The sequence below is a fragment of the Amblyomma mixtum genome, chromosome 3, assembly GCF_055824585.1.
Source record: "Amblyomma mixtum isolate Tamu chromosome 3, ASM5582458v1, whole genome shotgun sequence".
NCBI lineage: Eukaryota > Metazoa > Arthropoda > Arachnida > Ixodida > Ixodidae > Amblyomma > Amblyomma mixtum.
In genome coordinates, this window is record NC_143014.1 from 399,658,543 (window position 1) to 399,676,806 (window position 18,264).

The following is an 18,264-nucleotide window of genomic DNA, read 5'->3' on the forward strand; positions in this document are numbered from 1 at the left end:
TCATGAAGTTCCCGTCAATGAATGCATGAAGTTCCTTTATATATGACCATGTATTTATTTGACTTCCCAACATGTGTCCTGGTGTTCTGTACATGAGGGCCGAAAGCGCTTAGTTCCGTACGATTTCTCCCACTTAAAACTCGTCAAAGGAGATATTGCCGTGTTGGGCTTAAATATTATCCTAAAGAAATCTTCGCATATCACTGACCAGTTTTTATTGTCAGTTTGACGGACTTACTGCTTCGGGTTATGCGCTCTTTAGTCTTGTTTTAATAGCGGAAATGATGGTAAAAAGCTATAAATTTGGAATTATGTAACACTATTGCCCCACAGCAGTCAATGAAAAGTGGCGGTGATACCGTACCTTCATGTGCCCCGCCGCGGTGGCTCAGTGGTTACGGCGCTCGGCTGCTGACCCGAAAGACGCGGGTTCGATCCCGGCCGCAGCGGCTGAGTTTCGATCAAGGCGAAATTCTAGAGGCCCATGTGCTGTGCGATGTCAGTGCACGTTAAAGAACCCCAAGTGGTGGAAATTTCCGGAGCCCTTCACTACGGCGTCCCTCATAGCCTGAGTTGCTTTTGGGACGTTAAACCCAAATAAAGCAAACCAAACCAAACCAAACCGTACCTTCATGTCGTGTCCAAAAATTTGAAAAGGATTCGGAAGAAAGTTTGAGTGAATGTGGTTTTCTTGACTCCGGTGCATTCGGATAGTACGTGTGCATGTGTAGATGGTGCTGAGAAACCTGCAAAAACTGTTACCGTCTGCAAAAAAAGCACCAAAAGAAGTTTGTACCTTGCAAAGAAAACCTTGCATACACTTTCCCTTTATCTTGTGGCCACTACTATGTTGGGCAGAAGTGCCACCCGAAACATTGTGATTTATTGCCGTGATTGTTATTGCCTCATACTGGTTACTCATAAGACACCGTTACTAGGGAGACTATAGAGGTCTCAGAGATAACCAAGTTAGGCACGAGGTGTGTTAGCACTCCTTTCATGGATGTTTGAACAAACATAATTATTTTGTTCCGTCCTAGAATCTGCGAATCAGCAACATGCTTTTTCTTCTTTTTAGCTCTTTTGTATTGAAGTTGTGTACGTAAACAGTGGCGCTCTGAATAAAATATTGAGTTTTATGTTTTAGCACTGTGTATTGTCTCATCTTCCCTCGTCCTTGTGCAGATGCTCTCTTTTAGCCTAATTATTGATGGAGGTGCAATGTGAAAGTGAAAACTACTGTGTCCTGTGCGATGTCAGGGCACGTGACAGCACCCCAGGTGGCCGATAGTAATCCGCAGTTCTCAGCTGCAGATTCCGTCATGCCGATGCGAGGATTCGGTACGGTAACACCCCCTCCCCCCCTCTCCCACACAGACACACACACGCACGCACAGCGGGCTGACGGGCTGTGTTTGGAGATTCCCCGAGAGCGCAACTACAATCCAGGAAATCCATTTTGCAGCAGCTTCTGCTTTGCAAAGACGTTTAACTTCTTAGGCAGCAAATGAAATGCGCCTGAATAAATGCGTCACAAAGTTTTGTTTGTAGTAGTGGCAGTGTTCTGCTTTCCGGCGCAGCGCAAACTACGCCACGTGCTGCCGATAAGTCAATTTTCGCCGTTACTCGAGAACCTGAAGTTCAAAAATACCGCACGGCACGCTACCGCGCTCGGAGCGCTGATTTCCTTAGCGTGCGCCGAGCTGCATACCATACGGACGTTGCAGTCCAGAAAGTTCGCTTCACCTGAGGCACCAGGTTCTACATGTTCTCTCTCCAGTTCGGCGCCTTTTCCGGGGAAGCGAGAGGAAAAGTCATGTCATGCTCAAGCCTGTAGTGCATCGCTGGACAAAGCCTTGCGTAAACGCTAGTGATCTGGAGCTGTAAATGCTCGGAGCTACGACGGTGGTTGACCGGCATGAGAAAATGTTACGCTTGCTACTGCCGATGCGGCATATGCCCATGTTTACACTATGGCAACGCAGTGTACGATTTAGCTTTCTACACTAGCACAGCAACGGTTACTTCATGGCTTTAGATTTCAGGCTGTGCGGCTAACGGGCGCACTTTGATATTTAGCCGGCGAACTGCCGCAGTGCATTCCGCGGCTCTGGAAATGGGCCCAGTGCCTACTGAAATTCATTGTATTCGCATGCAGTAGAACAATATCTCAAACAATTGTTTACAGCAAGAATGCAAGTCATTCTGACAAAGGTAGCAGACGAATGTAGCAGAGCCCTGGGATGTTGCCGTGGAAATCTAAAGAGTAATAACATCATTACTTGTGTGCGATTAATTCAATATGGCGGTCTGGTCCCGCGGCTTCAGCTTTCGACTCTGGCAGCTTCCATAGCAAGGGTGATATGTCAACTTTTTCGATACACTCATGGTACCAACCGGCGGCCGTTGTGTAAAAATTTGGAAGCTGCTTTCCGGTATATAGCACGTTTCCACTTCTTAGGCACTTCAGTGTCACAGTAAAGACAATCCAGCGAAAGTTTTGCGTCGTTACACCTGTACCTGGACGGCTGCCTTTCACCTATGTTGAAGACGTCACTCTGCACGCGCTCGGCGCAGCTCGCCTCAGGCGACCCATTAACGCACATTGCAGCAGCGAACACGACAGTGGAATCTCATAGCCACACTTGTAGTCACAGTAGGCGTAACGCATTAGGCGAGTAACGAGAGCCGTTCCACTGCAACCGCAGCCACCGCAGACAGTGATTAGAAATTTTTGAGTGAAGATGCAGAGTAGCGCCAGCGTCACCGCGTGGACTGTTTGGGCAGCGTATGGCGCCCTGTGGTCCCATTTAGGAAACGTTTTATTATCATATATGCTTCAAAGAATCTTGAATTTCCGAGCTCTCACAAGATCTCGGCTGGAGCTTCCAAGTGAAAAAGTCACGCAGTGTATTAACACAAAACTATGTTCTCTAGGCTCAGCTTGGGTATTAGCTCGGTAGGGTAAAATACATAATAATGCTCTCCAAGCCTGCTTCGTATTCACAGTACACATTAGCCAACCACCGCAACATAACTTTATTGCTTAATCAGCCATTCGTAGCTCCGAACTTCTTGTTTCCTAGTAAATGCTACACTAGGTGCTTAAATCTGTCAATCTCACTGTTAACTTCGGTTAGTATAAACGAGGTTTGCTTAGAATTACTGATATTTTTAACGGAAAGCTTCTTGTACTTTTGCTGACGACCACAGGAACAGAGTTCACGTTCGTCAGACTTCATTGTCTGAGTGCTTCTTTAAACGTCTGGAACCTCCAAAACATGGAGACATTATAGCTTTTTGGTATTTCAGATCGATCAGGAGATTTTTTATCTAACAAAGATGACAAATTGAGAAGAAATTGAACATAGTTTTAACAATGTACCGACTAGCCCAAATACCTTACTGTGATAGAACATCGCTGACAACAATCGTTAGTCAGGCAAGGTACTACCTAAGAAATATGCATATTTTTTATCATAATTAACCATGATTGTGTGCTTCATTACTTCTTCCTTATGAATTCAGGCCAGGTTAAGATTATGACGAATTTATTGGCCGCTTGTCATGACGCTCCTTTGCAGACGCCTACGCTGAGACAATGAAAAACAAAATCGATTGAACGCGCCAGGAAGGTCACACTAGGTGGTAGCCAAGTGTGGGTTGTTAGTTCTTTCTATTTTCTAGTGAAAATTACTCGTCCCCTGTGGCTGTTTTCTTCCAAATGCTTCAGATAATATTCAGGACCCATTTCAGGAGGCTGCAGTCTAGAGAAGCAGCATAGAAGCGCAGGCAAGGATGTTAACCAAAAAACGATTCCAGTTGTCGTCTCTGTACCTGGGGTAACACAAGAAAAAATCAATTGGGAAAGGAGGAAACAGGCAATTTAAGCATAAATGCGGCTCCAAAATTAATCAGGCACGGTCAAAGCTAGCGGTGGAAGCGTTAAATGGTCAGTACGCAAAGGATAGCATTGCAGTCCTTGTGGTCGTTGCGATCCTTGAAACTGTCCGAGGATCCTTCTCTCAGTGAGGGCGGCTAACAAAATGTCAAAATGCGTTTCCGAGTGCTGAATTTTACGCTATAACCGCAGGGCAGGAAACAAATGTACGCTTACTGCCTGCGTTTCTGCTAGAGGAGCCGCAGCTGTCTAAAATACGCACACGGCAGTTTGTAAAGTCACCCGACATCCAAGCTGTCACTCCGAGTTCACGCGCGTACGTTTGGCGCGTACGTGCTGCAGTTGTTTTCGAGATAGACATGGTAATGTATTCAGCTTCGTAGCAGGCGGATCAGGAGGCTTCGTTTGCAGCCCAATTTGCAGCAATGTCACAGTGCGCTAGCAGCCACTGGCACAGAGTGTCGTATCCTGTGACATGATATTGTGATGGAACTCTCCGATATAAACGGCTATTTTTTCATGAGTCATGAGTGCAATGTGGCTTGTAGGCCTTGGGACGCTCAGGTTGACAGAATATTGAGCATAGCTGAGGTTTATCTTGATCAACAGGAATACGGAGCGCAGTGAATTCTGCACCTGCGGTAGACGCCGTGTTCCCCATTCGTCCTGCTAGATATTCCTGCTGTGTGGTGCTTTGGGATAAGCGAAACTCCTGAGTATATTTTCGCTGCACTTTGGCAGAGTAGGGGGAGTAAAGTTCATCGCTGCTATAATAGAGACAAACAGGCTGGAACATGAGTCAGCAAAGCTCGCAATTCAAGACCTTGCTGCGCCATAATATCTGAGTCACCCGTCTTCACTATAGTTCACACAAGAAAGGAGACCAACCACCTAGCCAAAGCACTTCTTGCCTTAAGCATTAAAGTATCACTAGAACTTTCGCGCTCAACCCCGGAAGCACTGAAAATCTTGGTAATCTTAACTGCCAAGCCATCATCGTCGTCACGGGCCTGCCGAAGCACGCCCCTCTCAAGCAGGTTTAGGCGCATGAATGCATGAACCTGCTATCGGATATCTCTGTAGAAGCGAATCTTTCCCAAAGGGACTGGCTCAAGTCCAAATGACACGAAGCGCGCCGATTGGACTTTATATCTATCGATGACTTCGACACAGCGAAAGCACAGCTCACCGCCCTTCTCAAAGTAGTCAATAGAACACTGCAAATATTGTCTGTTCAGGACTCCAGGAACAGATTTTACCTTCTCATGTGCATGTCTGGGGCATATGAAGTGAGTGCACGAGTGATTGAGAGTCAGCACACTTGCTGAATCAAATTCGGAAATTAATGCGCTGAATTTAAAGAACTGAACATCAAGTTAAACGCTGATGTGACAGTATACTGCGTGCCTGTATGCGCAGGCAGTGAACGCAATGAGTGGGCAAACCGCGATGGGTGAGTGGCAACACACCGGATGGCACTGGCACCGAACGCCCATACCACCTTAGCAGATACATCCACCCGTCAGCTCAACCCCTGAACGATAAAGGTAACTGTAGAGAAGCGACGCCGCTAAACTCTACAGCCCCTCCATGGGGAAAAAAAGGAGAGTGCTCGGAGAAGGCGCCCTTTATACCAGCTACACCTGAGGAGCTGGCAAGCAGGCTGTGATTCGCCGCATCGCAACAAATACTGCAATGTCCACGAACTGACGGTACAACTTTCTGCAAGCTGGCCCTGACGAAAGATTGTGCCGTCGCTGCCGAAGCCCGGCGATAGCATTCTGCCCACATCACCCGCGAGTGGCAGAAATAATCGGAGCTGTGCAAACAGAAGCTCCCAGATCTCACTACTACTGCTATGCGTCCATCCATGTACTGTTTCTGGGATCTTTGAACAACACAAGACAGCTCATCCGTCATTCTGCTTTCGGCAATGTGCGCGGAATTGTTTGCAGAAGACCCGATCAACATGATTTGTGGCAGTGAGCGGTGGCGAATTCAGCATCAGCCTCGGTGCCGTGGCAGCGGTGGAGCCACACGCCTGGACGGATGCGACAGCAAAATGGACGTAGCGAGACTTAATAAAGATTATGTTTTCCTGAATGGCCAGCTCTAAAGCAGGCCGCCTAAAAGAGAAGTTAAATTACAGAGACAGCGAGAGTGGCTTGAGCTGTCATTCTCTGGCCAGCTGGTCTGCGCTTGAGGTTGGGTAAAAGGAAAGAAATAATGTCATGGGTGGGGCACAGTTTGGAGAGAAGGAAGCTGTTACTATAGACAAACGCGTGACTAAAGCGCCTACCAGTTCCGAGCTGTGCTCTTCAAGCAAGCAAAAAAAAACGCTCTACCTGCCTAGAGAGTTCCCAGTCTTCGGCCAAGCGCCTAGCATGACGTCCTCTGACAAAAAAACGGCTGTCGAAACACGCCGAGGAAATGGCCAACCCCGTTCTTCCAATGGTATAGGTGGGGTGAACTGCTATTTAATGGTGTGGTCTCTATTAAATGACAATAAGCAGGGCTTTTACAGTATGCCCACCCTTCAATCGACCGGTGTGTATATTAGCAGTTGTAACTTGATCCCCCTTCAAGAAATTACCTTTCACTTCTAATGATTTCAAAAAAATTAGCTGTTTACATTGACAAAGTATGAAGTGCTCTGTTCCTTGACATGGAGATATGAAGCTAGCTGTGACACTGAAACATAGATCTGCAGAAGCAGTTCATGTATTAGGTCACATCACACTTTTATGTGGACAGCTGGTATCTTCCAGGTTGAGCTGAAAATAAAAGGTGTGTGCTATTTTTAAAATTAAAATATTTCAAAATTGTGGCCTTATTTTCGCGCTACATTTATTGCTACGATTCCTCAGCAAAAATATTCATAAGGAGCGGAAAATGTTTTTACATCTATATTCTGATTATTTCCTTTCAACGTGCCTTTTAATAAGGGGTACTCATTGATATCCACCCTTACGCCGCCATACGGCTACAACGGAAAGCTGTACGGCTTCCACAGGAACTTGCGAGTATGTTTTTGCAGGCTAGTTGGTGCCTAAGCATTGTGGGTTTTTTGCGCAAAAGACACGACACAGAAGAAAGCGCTTGTCCTGTCTACCTCGTTTCTTCTGTGTCGTGTCTTTTGCGCAAAAAACCCACAATGCCACAGGAACATCGTAGTTAAAAATTCATCCTGACCCAGCGTTCAAACCCGGCACCACCGCATCGCCGGAACAGTCGCTCCACCAACTGAGCTGACCAGAAAGGCTAGTATATCGCAGACCGAGAGCTAATAAGTCAAAAAGACGAAGAAAGAACGGTGTCAATATGTAATTGCTACATTATTGCAAAATCTACTCCGGCTTAGTTGATCCCCCTAATAATTGAACCAATATCGACTTTTGTGCAAATTAAGAAGATATGATATTGGCGATTTGTTCTTAGGGCTTTGAGAAACATATGCATGACAGGTTACAATATGTTAAAATTGCAGCGAAGAAGCTTGGCGTGAAATAAGGCAATAAAGAACACAATCTCGCACGCTGTGATTGCCCATCTGATTTTATTTGAACAGTGGTAGATACACCTTGTAAATAATCCTGTCGGTTATATTAACCAAGAAGAGCAAAATGATTTGGGGCCTGCTTTTATTTTTATCATAAATAAATGGTGTCTGCAACATTGCTTATTCTCGTGATCTCATGATCCCTGTTAAGGATACGAATACTTTCTGTGAGCAGGAACATTGCCAGGTGTGCATGCTCTCAGCAATGCCCACAAGAAAAAATTACATCTTGAATGCAGGCTGAAAAATTCGGTTTAAACTTGCTGAAAATCAGTTATATTACTTTTAAACAATACTGCTCATCCGCAACACTATACTAGTGTTAAGTGCACAAAGACAAAACTACCGAAGGTAGTACCCAACAAAGTTTTAGCGTCTGGTTCGACTGATGTTTATCGTGAAATCGCGCATACTAAACTTACTGTGGCCGCAAGTAATACTGCCTGCAAATCATTCGCCACCTACCTGTTTCGGTAAAGGTATTTTTTATGTAGTACGTACTATTTTTTTTAATCATCTTGTTTCATGCTTGTCTGGGAGAAAACTACAAGGAATTATCAAAAGTTGAATTTTCCGGTCAAAGAACTTCGTTGGTTGGTTGGTTGGTTGGTTGGTTGGTTTATGGGGTTTAACGTCCCAAAGCGACTCAGGCTATGAAGAACGCCGTATTGGAGGGCTCCGGAAATTTCGACCACCTGGGGTTCTTTAACGAGCACTGACATCGCACAGTACACGGGGCTCTAGAATTTCTCCTCCAAAGAAAATCAGCCACCGCGGCCGGGGTCGAACCCGCGTCTTTCGTGTAACAAATGGTTCCCACGAACGACCAAAAAATGTACAAATGCACAGGACTGCACTGCCCTGGCTGGTGGCTGTTTATATCGCAGCCACCGGAAATGATTGCACGGCCCATTTTGCTCTTCCAGAGCAACCACTGGCGATCGATCATTAATTAACTGCCCTACTCCACTGTGGTTCATTGTCTTACAGTCCGGCGGACAAATTATGACAAGGCCACAAGGTTACGGGACATAGGTGGCGCGACGCTCCCCCGCATTTACCCGCGCTTCCTCCCATTGGCTGCAGCTCGCGCGACGTTACTCAGAGGTAACCCGAGCTTACCCGAGTAACTACTCGGGTAAGCTGTGGTTAGTTCAGAGCTCAAGACAAGGTTTGGAGCAGAAGAAAAGACATGATTCTTGCTCGGGGTTGCTACGTCTGGAGCAGTTCTTTCGTACTAAAAGCACATGGGCCATCGATAAATCAACAGAGCTCTTATTCAATGCTCCCATCTACGGTGTTAAATGGTTAGCAGTGAACCTAAACTGTTCTCAGAAGAGCGACGTGGTATTGCTAAAAAAGGCGTTCTAGGAGCTAATTTTCCTTGAATGGTGGAAAACCGAGAGGGTTTAGTTTTATCTGTTGCTTTTTTTGTAAAACTCAAGCCTACAATAGAAGCTCATGAGCTAAGCATATATAAGTTTCAGTGAAACGTTCTGCTATTCTGCACGTTGTTAGAAAGGAAGATTTTAATTTTAATTTTGATATACAGTGCCGCTGCAGTGCCCTATATTTAAAGCGCAGTGTGCACAGCCGCAAGAAATTGTGAAATGCTATATTGTATTAAGGTTCATTCAATAAATGTTGCGCAAGTATGACTGGGAAGCAATTATTTTTTTTTCCTTAAGTTGTTTTTCTTTCTACGCCCTGGGGTGTTAACATCTTAATACGTTGAGTGCAGAAGTAAAAAAAAATATTGGTTTGCAAATTCAAAAGGGGTTTTTTCCTTTCACTCTGTTCTCTCCTGTATTCGCATTCGAACCAGGCATTAATAAAGTGGGTTCTCCGAATTTTCGTTGTGCGTTCTTTGAAATGATGCAGAAAACACCAATGTACATGGATCACCACGTAGCATTCGCCAAAGGCCGCTCAGCAATTGAGATTTGAAATTTTCTCTTAAATTGTTTCGGATTTGTTTCCAAGAGCCAACCAATGGCTATGATTTAGTAGAGAAGTTGAAATAGTGCTGAGTCCCATGAGCCATACGAAAATAGTGATGTCATAACTGCTTGTTCATTAGTTGATTTATCGACCTGTGTTTTCGTCCTTTCATTGTCTCGTTCGTGTTGCTACTGCGCTGTAGTCCTCGGTATGCACAACCAATTAGCCAGCCAGTACGCACTTGGCGCAGGCTGGCGTAATAATTGGGAAGAATTAAAGTGAGGAGTGACCCGTAAAGTTTCTCCTCATTAATTATTAAATTTAGTCGCTTCTCACTAGTCCTCGTGAAGACTATCAGAGTATGCAGCTTGAATCACACCTGGCAATTGAAGACATTCTGTGGTAATATATTCGACCGGAGAGAAAGGCAAATTTGAATGCGTCTTTAGCAAGGTATCCTTTGTTAAAATGAAAATGAAATGAATGAGGGTCTAGTTACAGCTTAGTCCCTGATTTACCGCCTAGTACTTCAGCATTCATTCCTTCCATTCGCGAAAATATAGATACTTTTTGAAAAAATTCAGGGGGCACTTTGACTGTCTAAAGTGCGTAGAGGCGAAAGCGTTTTCCGCACCACTTTGAGTGCTTCTGTGGCACTGGTGGCGTCACATGTAATTTAGTACTAATTACTAAGTGAGGACAAATCACTAATTAATGGTTAATTACTGATTAATGCCTGAACACTAATTAACTGCTAATTAATTACGCTTAAGCTTCGCCTTTAGGAGTGGAACGCGACAGCGTGTTGTAGCGCTGGCAGGGAGTCCACGGAACGCCACCACGCGTTCATGCCTTGCCGTTTGAACGCAACGCTTTTTGAGGAAAGGAAATGGCGCAGTAATTCTCTGTCATCTCGGTGGACAACCGAACCGCACCGTAGAGGAAGGGAGGAAGTGGGAGTGAAAGAAGAAAGAAAAAGATGGCCCGTAATGAAGAAAATGAAAATTGTATTTGAGGAAAGGAAATTACGCAGTAACTGTCTCACATATCTCGGTGGAAACCCGTCAAATTCAGGGGGGGGGGGGTGCACTTTTTTCACCTAAAGTGCGGTCACTGATGTGTGGTTAAGATGTTAACCTTCGCCTCTGAGAGTGAAACGCGACAGCGTCTTGCAACGCTGCCAGGGAGTCCATAGAACGCCATCGCCCATTCGGTTGTACGCCTCGATCGTCGGTAAATTGGTTTTTGAGGAAAGGAAATGTATCTGTCTCTCATATCTCGGTGGACACCAAAACCTCTCCGGAAGGGAAGGGAGGAGGATGGCAGTGAGCGAAGACACGTATTCATTAGACGCGCCTTTGTTCATTCCAAACCATCGAGCTGGCATGGCGGAGTGGATAGCATGCTCGTCTCTCACTCCGAAGACCGGGGTTCGATTCCCGAGCTCGACCAATTTCCTACTCGGTTTTATTTATTTATATGGCCTGACTAGAAAAGCTAATTAGGCGAATTGGGTAATTAAGCAATTAACTAAGCTCAGTCCCACTTACTTGGAGCATAACTATATGATCCCTTCAATTGGTTACTAGCCAAAGTACAATTGGCCCTGTTTGAAATTGGCGCACTGTGATGTCACGACCGTTTCGACCAACTGAAAAGCGTGACATTTCTGTCGACAACTGCTGCTTACAACGATGAGACATTAAAGGCTTTCGCCTTAATAAGTCAGCTCAATGCCTTACCTTTAGCTGTAGCAGATATGCAAGGAGGCTGGAGGGCAACGTGCATTCACAAGCAACATCAGGAGTGATAGCATACTGTTCCGATGCGTGATGTCGCGCCGAGGCCATCCTGCGGCAGGCCGCCGACGCATTTGGCAGCTGTCGGTATGCCTCTTCCGGGGCTGTCAAGCTATTGTTGAGCTGCAACACCACAGGTTCCCGACCACATGTAGGCTCGGCCCGCGCACGTCTAGCTGTGCGTGGTGTTTGGCTGTACCCGGGAAAAAGAGGATCCTGGCGGATGAATCGATGCCGATTGCAAGGCCTCTTGGCGGAAGCAACATGCCACTTGGGCCCTGCTTCTCGCAGGCCTGCATCTCCAGGCTGACCTCAGCAGGGAAATTCGGTTGTTGGCTTTTCCAGGCACTCCTCTCCATTCTTCACTTTCCTATCTTCTTCCTCCCTTTCTGATCTTTCCTGTTTCTGCCCGGCGGCTAGGGTTAACGAAATGCGTGTAGCTACCCTGAGTTACACCATATTTGGTTTTAGATAGGGTGTACTCTGGCTTGGAAAAACTTTCTTTTCAAGTTCCTGTCTCGTCCTCTCGTTGGTATCTATGGCAGACGGCTTCCTACGTAGGAGAATAAAATTACATTGCATGTGTCCTCCCTTATCCGCAAATAATCGTCCTTGCAAAGGAGGGCAGAATGGGACAGCAGAGTTTTTTCAGAAAAAGAAGATAACATTCCCGAAATTGCAGGTGGCCATTGCGAGGTAGAAAAAAGAAACAACCTAAATTCTATCCCCGCTCATAGTATCGTTTCATTTTCATTTTACTGGCTTCAAGGCCCGAAGAAGGGGTATTACATAAGGGGTGGCAAGAATAAAAAAACGTATTCGCAATAACATTTTTTTTGCATTTTCAATGAACTGTGATGAGCAGCAGGTCATGATAACAAGTTTAAATGGAAGGCCGTTCCACTTTATACCTGAGCGAGGAAAAAAGTACTTTCAAAACGTGACAGTGCGTGAACGTGGACGGACAACTCTTAGATACTTGCTGCAGCGCTGCGATATGCAAATTTAACTGGGGGGCGGGGCGGGGTGCTTTGAAATAAAAGCTGCGAAATAAAGGCATTCTGGAAATGCGATGACGACGACGGATCGATAATGGTGACAATCCGGACGCAATCCTTAAGGAGGAAACGCTTGCTCAAGTTTAGAACAAATTCGACCGCAATAATGTGAAGCTCGATGATTAGCCTAGGCTTGCATCAAAAGTTTGTTGCTGGTCGAATATCTTAGAAGAAAAAAATTGGCAGTGTCTTAGCTCTGCTAGGCCAGGATACACATAGCGAAACAGTGATGCGCCGCACCTTCACTTTTCCACCCTCTGTTTGACTGTCTTCTTCCATTGGTTGTATCTCAGCGGCAATGCGTCGCTTCTTTCGCTCTGCAGTTTGGCGTCGCCGCTTAGCGAGTCATTCTCGCTCTTCGGGAGCCTCCGATGCTCGCTCGGCTTTCCTCGCTATATTCTCTCTCTGCTGACCGGCCTTGTACCACGCGAGGGCTCCTGGATCGGAATACTGAATTTTCTTGTCTGTACGGCTTCTATATTGAGCACGGCCGGTCTCCTTTCATGGCGCACGACAGATCAGTGAGTGGGTATATTCAATTTTACAGTACTGGACTACTTGCTGACAGGTCTCGGCTTCCGCTCTGACAGGAAACAGCGTCATGGTCCCATGACCTACTTGCCATAGGCTGCTTGCGGACTCGACGCCAGAGCCGAGCTCCCTCTCGGTTATCGTACCAGAAAGCTGTCATCTGCTAGCAGACGACGCAAGCCATGGCCATCATGACGCAGAAGCAACGCCGTGCATTCGATCACCATCACTGAGTCGATTTGAAGACCATACTGTCAGCTTAGCGTAGGTGCATTACAGAACTCAGCTTCTGGGATATACTCGCTGCTACTGCTCGTTGCGGATTGGGTAGGCAGACAGAAGAAAGCTTTCTCAGAAACGTTTGCACCAAGCGCTAGCTGGTCCAGACTACGAGTGGTTCTCCTGCGATGCTTTCAGGTAAGCGTGTAGACAGTATGTCACAAAACAAGCGAACAAGAACCTCTTGGCGACACGAGCAAACAATACGCGCTCGGAGCTCCGAACGAGCGTCCGTGTGTAGTGGATTTAAAAAAAAATATAACGAAGATGCAGGAACAAAAAGTCCTGCGATGGCTCAGAGAGAAGCTATGGAGCTGATTTGAAGGTTTAACTCACGATATCGTCCTCCAAAAACAAGAAAAGTACTCAGAATGCACACAGAGTCTAACTCAATATGGCTTCCAGCGTGGCGCTTCACTTTCCGGGCGTCTGTCGTCTGCTGCCTTACTCGCAGCCGTTCTCGCAGCCCCAAGATCATGCGCAAGAAGCCCGCGGGCTGGCAGGGGCGAAAAACGAGCGCGTTGCTCAGGGTTTCGAACCGAAACCGAACCTAAAGCCGAAACAGGAACCGAACCCGAATTTTCACCTGGAACAGGAACCAACCGAACCCATATTTTTGTCGCCATATTGGAACTGAACCCGGACCGGAACGATTCAAAAGAACCGTTCCGAACCGGTTCGGGACACGCATCAGCCTCACTTTGTTTGCAACCAGGCATCCTTTTTTTTTTCAGACAAAAAGCCCAGCGCGTAGGTTTACCCATGAGAAGCTGTCTGCCATGGAGGAAGGAAAAGTTCTTTCCTTCCTCCATGATGTCTGCGCTGGAAAGTGCGCAAATGGCACCAAGTGTTGCACCTTTTCACAAATTCCGCCGCGCCCTTGCCGCGCCACCAGGCGGCCGCGCAAAGCACTCTGAGAAAACGGAGCGCCGCGGCGCCCGGGGCGCCGCGCTCCCATGTTTTCGTCCGCCTGTCTGACTGCGCCTGACCACCAGAAACATGGAGGAAAAAAAAACTGAGGAGGGAGCGTCCGGCGACAACCTTGAAGCCTCGTCTTAACAATTAAAGATATAGCAAAAAAAAAGAGAGTGTGTCCCCCCGTGATCGCACCACGTGATAGCGTGCGGTAAAGTCTAGCCCCGCTGCGCGCGCGCATGCGCCGATTAGCGCGGCAGACTAACTGTAGATCAACTTCCTTGCTGTAGACGCCCGCGCCGCGGGTCGCGCATACGCGCGCAATAAAACATACCAGAATCAAAACATAAAGGACCGGCTCGGAGAGCGAAAAACTGACGGAGAAAACAACTTCAAAACACTCGGCTTGCGAACGCTGGCCGCGTGACGTCATGCTTCCTCCTCAGTTTTTTTTCCTCCATGACCGGAAAGCCTTTCTCTGTTATCTCGTCGCCATTGCTGTTTCTTGGTCTTTCTCTTGTATCTGCTGTTATTTTGCATCGCATGACACAGTTAGATGTTGCGTTCCGCGGCCATGGATCACCAGCCGAGCACGGTAAGTAGACGCTAAGACCGGCGTTCGCCCAATACATGTTTAGGTAGAGCCCTCGCCGCTCATGTGCGCATCGCTCCGCGTACCGCTGCGGCCCCGCTGCCCAAAATGGGTTTGCATGCCCTTTTCGTTTGAGGCGTGTTATAGCTTGCAGGTGTCCTTTTCTTTTTTGCTCCTGTTGACAAGTCATCAGGCAGCTTGGTTTGCGCTGATCGTCGTTTCAACTTCATCAGCAACGGAATATGCGTGCAACGTTACTGCCATTTATTCGGAATGGAATAGTATGCCTTTTCGACGTGATTAAGTGTCCGTGGAGAGAGGAGGGAGAAGTTCTTTCGCCGCCAACGCTTCAGCCACCGTTTGGGCGTGTGATGTGATGTTGCATAAGATCGCGTTCACTTGAATGTTATGTACGATGAAAGGGGAAAGTTGGGCAGGTTGGCTGGACAGTTTCGGAACAGGCAAATACTCGGTGGGCTTCTGTCCATGTTCGCGTTACCGCGCTGCGATTATAAGTTCGATGCTTGACAAATCAGAAATGTGACTATCGAAGGGGTGGCTCGTGAAACGCTATCGTAAGCCGAGTACCATGTCGACTTTCAAACCGAGAACGAGCGCAGAAATCAATTTTATATGAAAATGTTCAGACTGGTCAGCTTTGCAACAACTTTAAAAGTTGCTTTCATTACGAAAAACAATATTAAATTGTTAAACTGTTCGTTCTGTAAATGTACCCAATCAACCAGTGTACATTCATCAGATGTCCGAAGTATATCCTTCATTGGATAAATGGATATCCGTAGGAGATACGCCAACGTCCTACGGCTCTCGCTCGGACCTCCGACGGAGGTACAAATATAATTATTTAGACTGCCGACAGATATCCGTATTGGATATACACCGGCGGACCTTTTGAGGATATTCGCAGGTAGTGCCTTCTACGCCACCATGAAGCAAGCCAGAACTATAACCACCAATTAGTACATGTCGCAAGGCCCATGGGCTTATCAAAAGCCTACAGAGTGTCCGAAATCGGACATAAGCCTCGCTGTATATCATATGCATGAATCTGGAGAGCAATCAACGACCAAAATGGAAAAGCGTGTGAAATTCAACATGATTTTATTAATGACATAAATGATGTCTTCAGACAGCATGCGAAATTCTTCAAGCTGGCCATACAGAGGTTTACATAGCAGGAAGGATACTGCACGGACCATGAATTTGTAGCCAAACTGCGGACGGTTGTCTGCAGAAAACAATGCACACCAAGTAAATTCTTAATATATCATTAAAGCAAGCAAATTTGACAAACCATGTTCACTTCTATGCAATATCTCTACAGTGCCCAGCAATTTTCAGTAGGTTAGAGATGTCTACTAAGAACTCCAAACAAACATGTTCATGGGTAGTGAGAGGTGACTTTACCATTCAACACTGTGGTGTAGCAAAGAGCGTTAGAATGCAGCATGAGTGTTGGTTCCGTACAGAGCTAGGGGCTAGAAAAATAGCAGTATGTGAGATGACAGCTGGAGTGGTGTTGGCAATTCTGAAAAAGTGTGAACTCGCATAGAGGTTGCCGCTCCGAAGTTAAAATACTACGCAGTGGCTAAAACGAGCTAGTCGCACCCCCACAGCAATCCTGAGGAAACAAGATGACAGGCAGTGGGAGTGAGTAACTTTTGCCGCACACCCACAGCTTACCACTGAACACTAGCTTCGGCGTAGCAAAGAATGTCAGTATGCAGCAAGAATGTTGGTCCCGTCCAGATCTAAGGGGTATAAAAATAGCAGTACGTGAGATGACTGCTCGAGTGGCGTTGGCAATTCTGAAAGAGTGTGAACTCGCATAGAGGTTACCGCTTCGAAGTTAAAATTACTATGCAGTGGCTAAAGCAGGCTAGTTGCACCCACACAGAAATCCTGAGAAAACAAGATGACCGGCAGTGAGAGTGGGTAACTTTTTTCGCACAACCACAGCTTACCACTGAACACTAGCTTCGGTGTAGCAAAGAATGTCAGTATGCAGCAAGAATGTTGGTCCCGTCCAAATCTAAGGGCTATAAAAATAGCAGTACTGAGATGACTGCTGGAGTGGGTTTGGAAATTCTAAAAATAGTGTGAACTTACATAGAGGTTGCTGCTCCCTAAATAGGTTCTATGCAGCAGTCCAATTCAGGCTGGTCGCACCCACACAGCAATCCTGAGGAAACAAGATGACAGGCAGTGAGAGTAGGTAACTTTTGCCGCACAACCACAGCTTACCATTGAACACTAGCTTCGGTGTAGCAAAGAATGTCAGTATGCAGCAAGAATGTTGGTCCCGTCCAGATCTAAGGGCTAGAAAAATAGCAGTATGTGAGAGGAGAACTGCTCGAGAGGTGTTGGCAATTCTGAAAACAGTGTGAACTCACGTAGAGGTTGCTGCTCCCTAAATAGGTTCTATGCAGCAGTCCAATTCAGGCTGGTCGCACCCACACAGCAATCCTGAAGAAACAAGATGACTGGCAGTGAGAGTGGGTAACTTTAGCCGCACAACCACAGCTTACCACTGAACACTAGCTTAGGTGTTGCAAAGAATGTCAGTATGCAGCAAGAATGTTGGTCCCGTACAGACCTAAGGGCTAGAAGAATAGCAGTATGTGAGATGAGAACTGCAGTAGGGCACACTTTTAGTGTAATTTGCCAGTTTTACTTACCTGTATGCTACGAGGACTGGTGTAAGAGGTTGCAGCATTTGTAAGAGCCTCTACTGCAGACAAGACTGTGATCACACTGTCACGGCAGAAATAGATGTAGCAGCGTTTCTAGACCCCACTATATAGCCGAGAGTGTAAGTACACTGTCACAGCAAGAACAGCTTGTCTTGAGAATGGTACGATGTCAGTACATACACGTTACATATGCCCATGTAGCCGATAGTAATCCTGTGCCCTTCGTTTCAGCCTCTTGCTTGCTTCTTTCATTTCCACCTTCTTCCCTCATGGTGTGGTTGGGGTGCCCAGTGAAGCCGCCTTTGAAAACAAATTTTCTTTCTTGTTGCTCCGCATCCGTTGTGAGCCGCCGTGGTGGTTATGGCGCTCAGCTACTGACCCGAGAGACGTGGGTTTGATCCCGGCTGCAGTGGTCGCATTTTGATGGAGGTAAAATGCTAGAGGCCCGTGTGCTTTGTGATGTTGGCGCTGGTTAAAGTAACCCAGGACGTCGAAATTACCCGGAGCCTCCCACTTCGGTGTCCTTCATAGCCCGAGTTGTTTTGGGACGCTAAACAATATAAACCATTAGCCAAATCTCATTTCAAATACACAAGCTTGTGCCTTACTGCAGGGGAAGCTAGTATGTGTGCAGCTGTGGCACAACAATTGACTTGTCAGAGAATGGAAGCCTGAGGAGCTTAGGGACACCAGCTACTGGCCAGCACTTCAAACCAGATGGCCAAGAAACAACAAAAACACCAATCTGGGCAAACAGGAATGGTTTACTGTAAAGGTTCTCCTTCATCATCAACTCTCGGCCAATTATGCATGGAGCTAGAGTTGAAGTGAAGTGTGCAAAACTCTCTGCAAGAATCACGGAATCCTCTACCATACAGCAGTTGTCGGCTGTACCTGCTACAAGCTTGAAATTGGGAAATTTAGCACACTTGTACGATGGAGGAGAACAACCAGAAGGTAGAGGAATATCTGTGT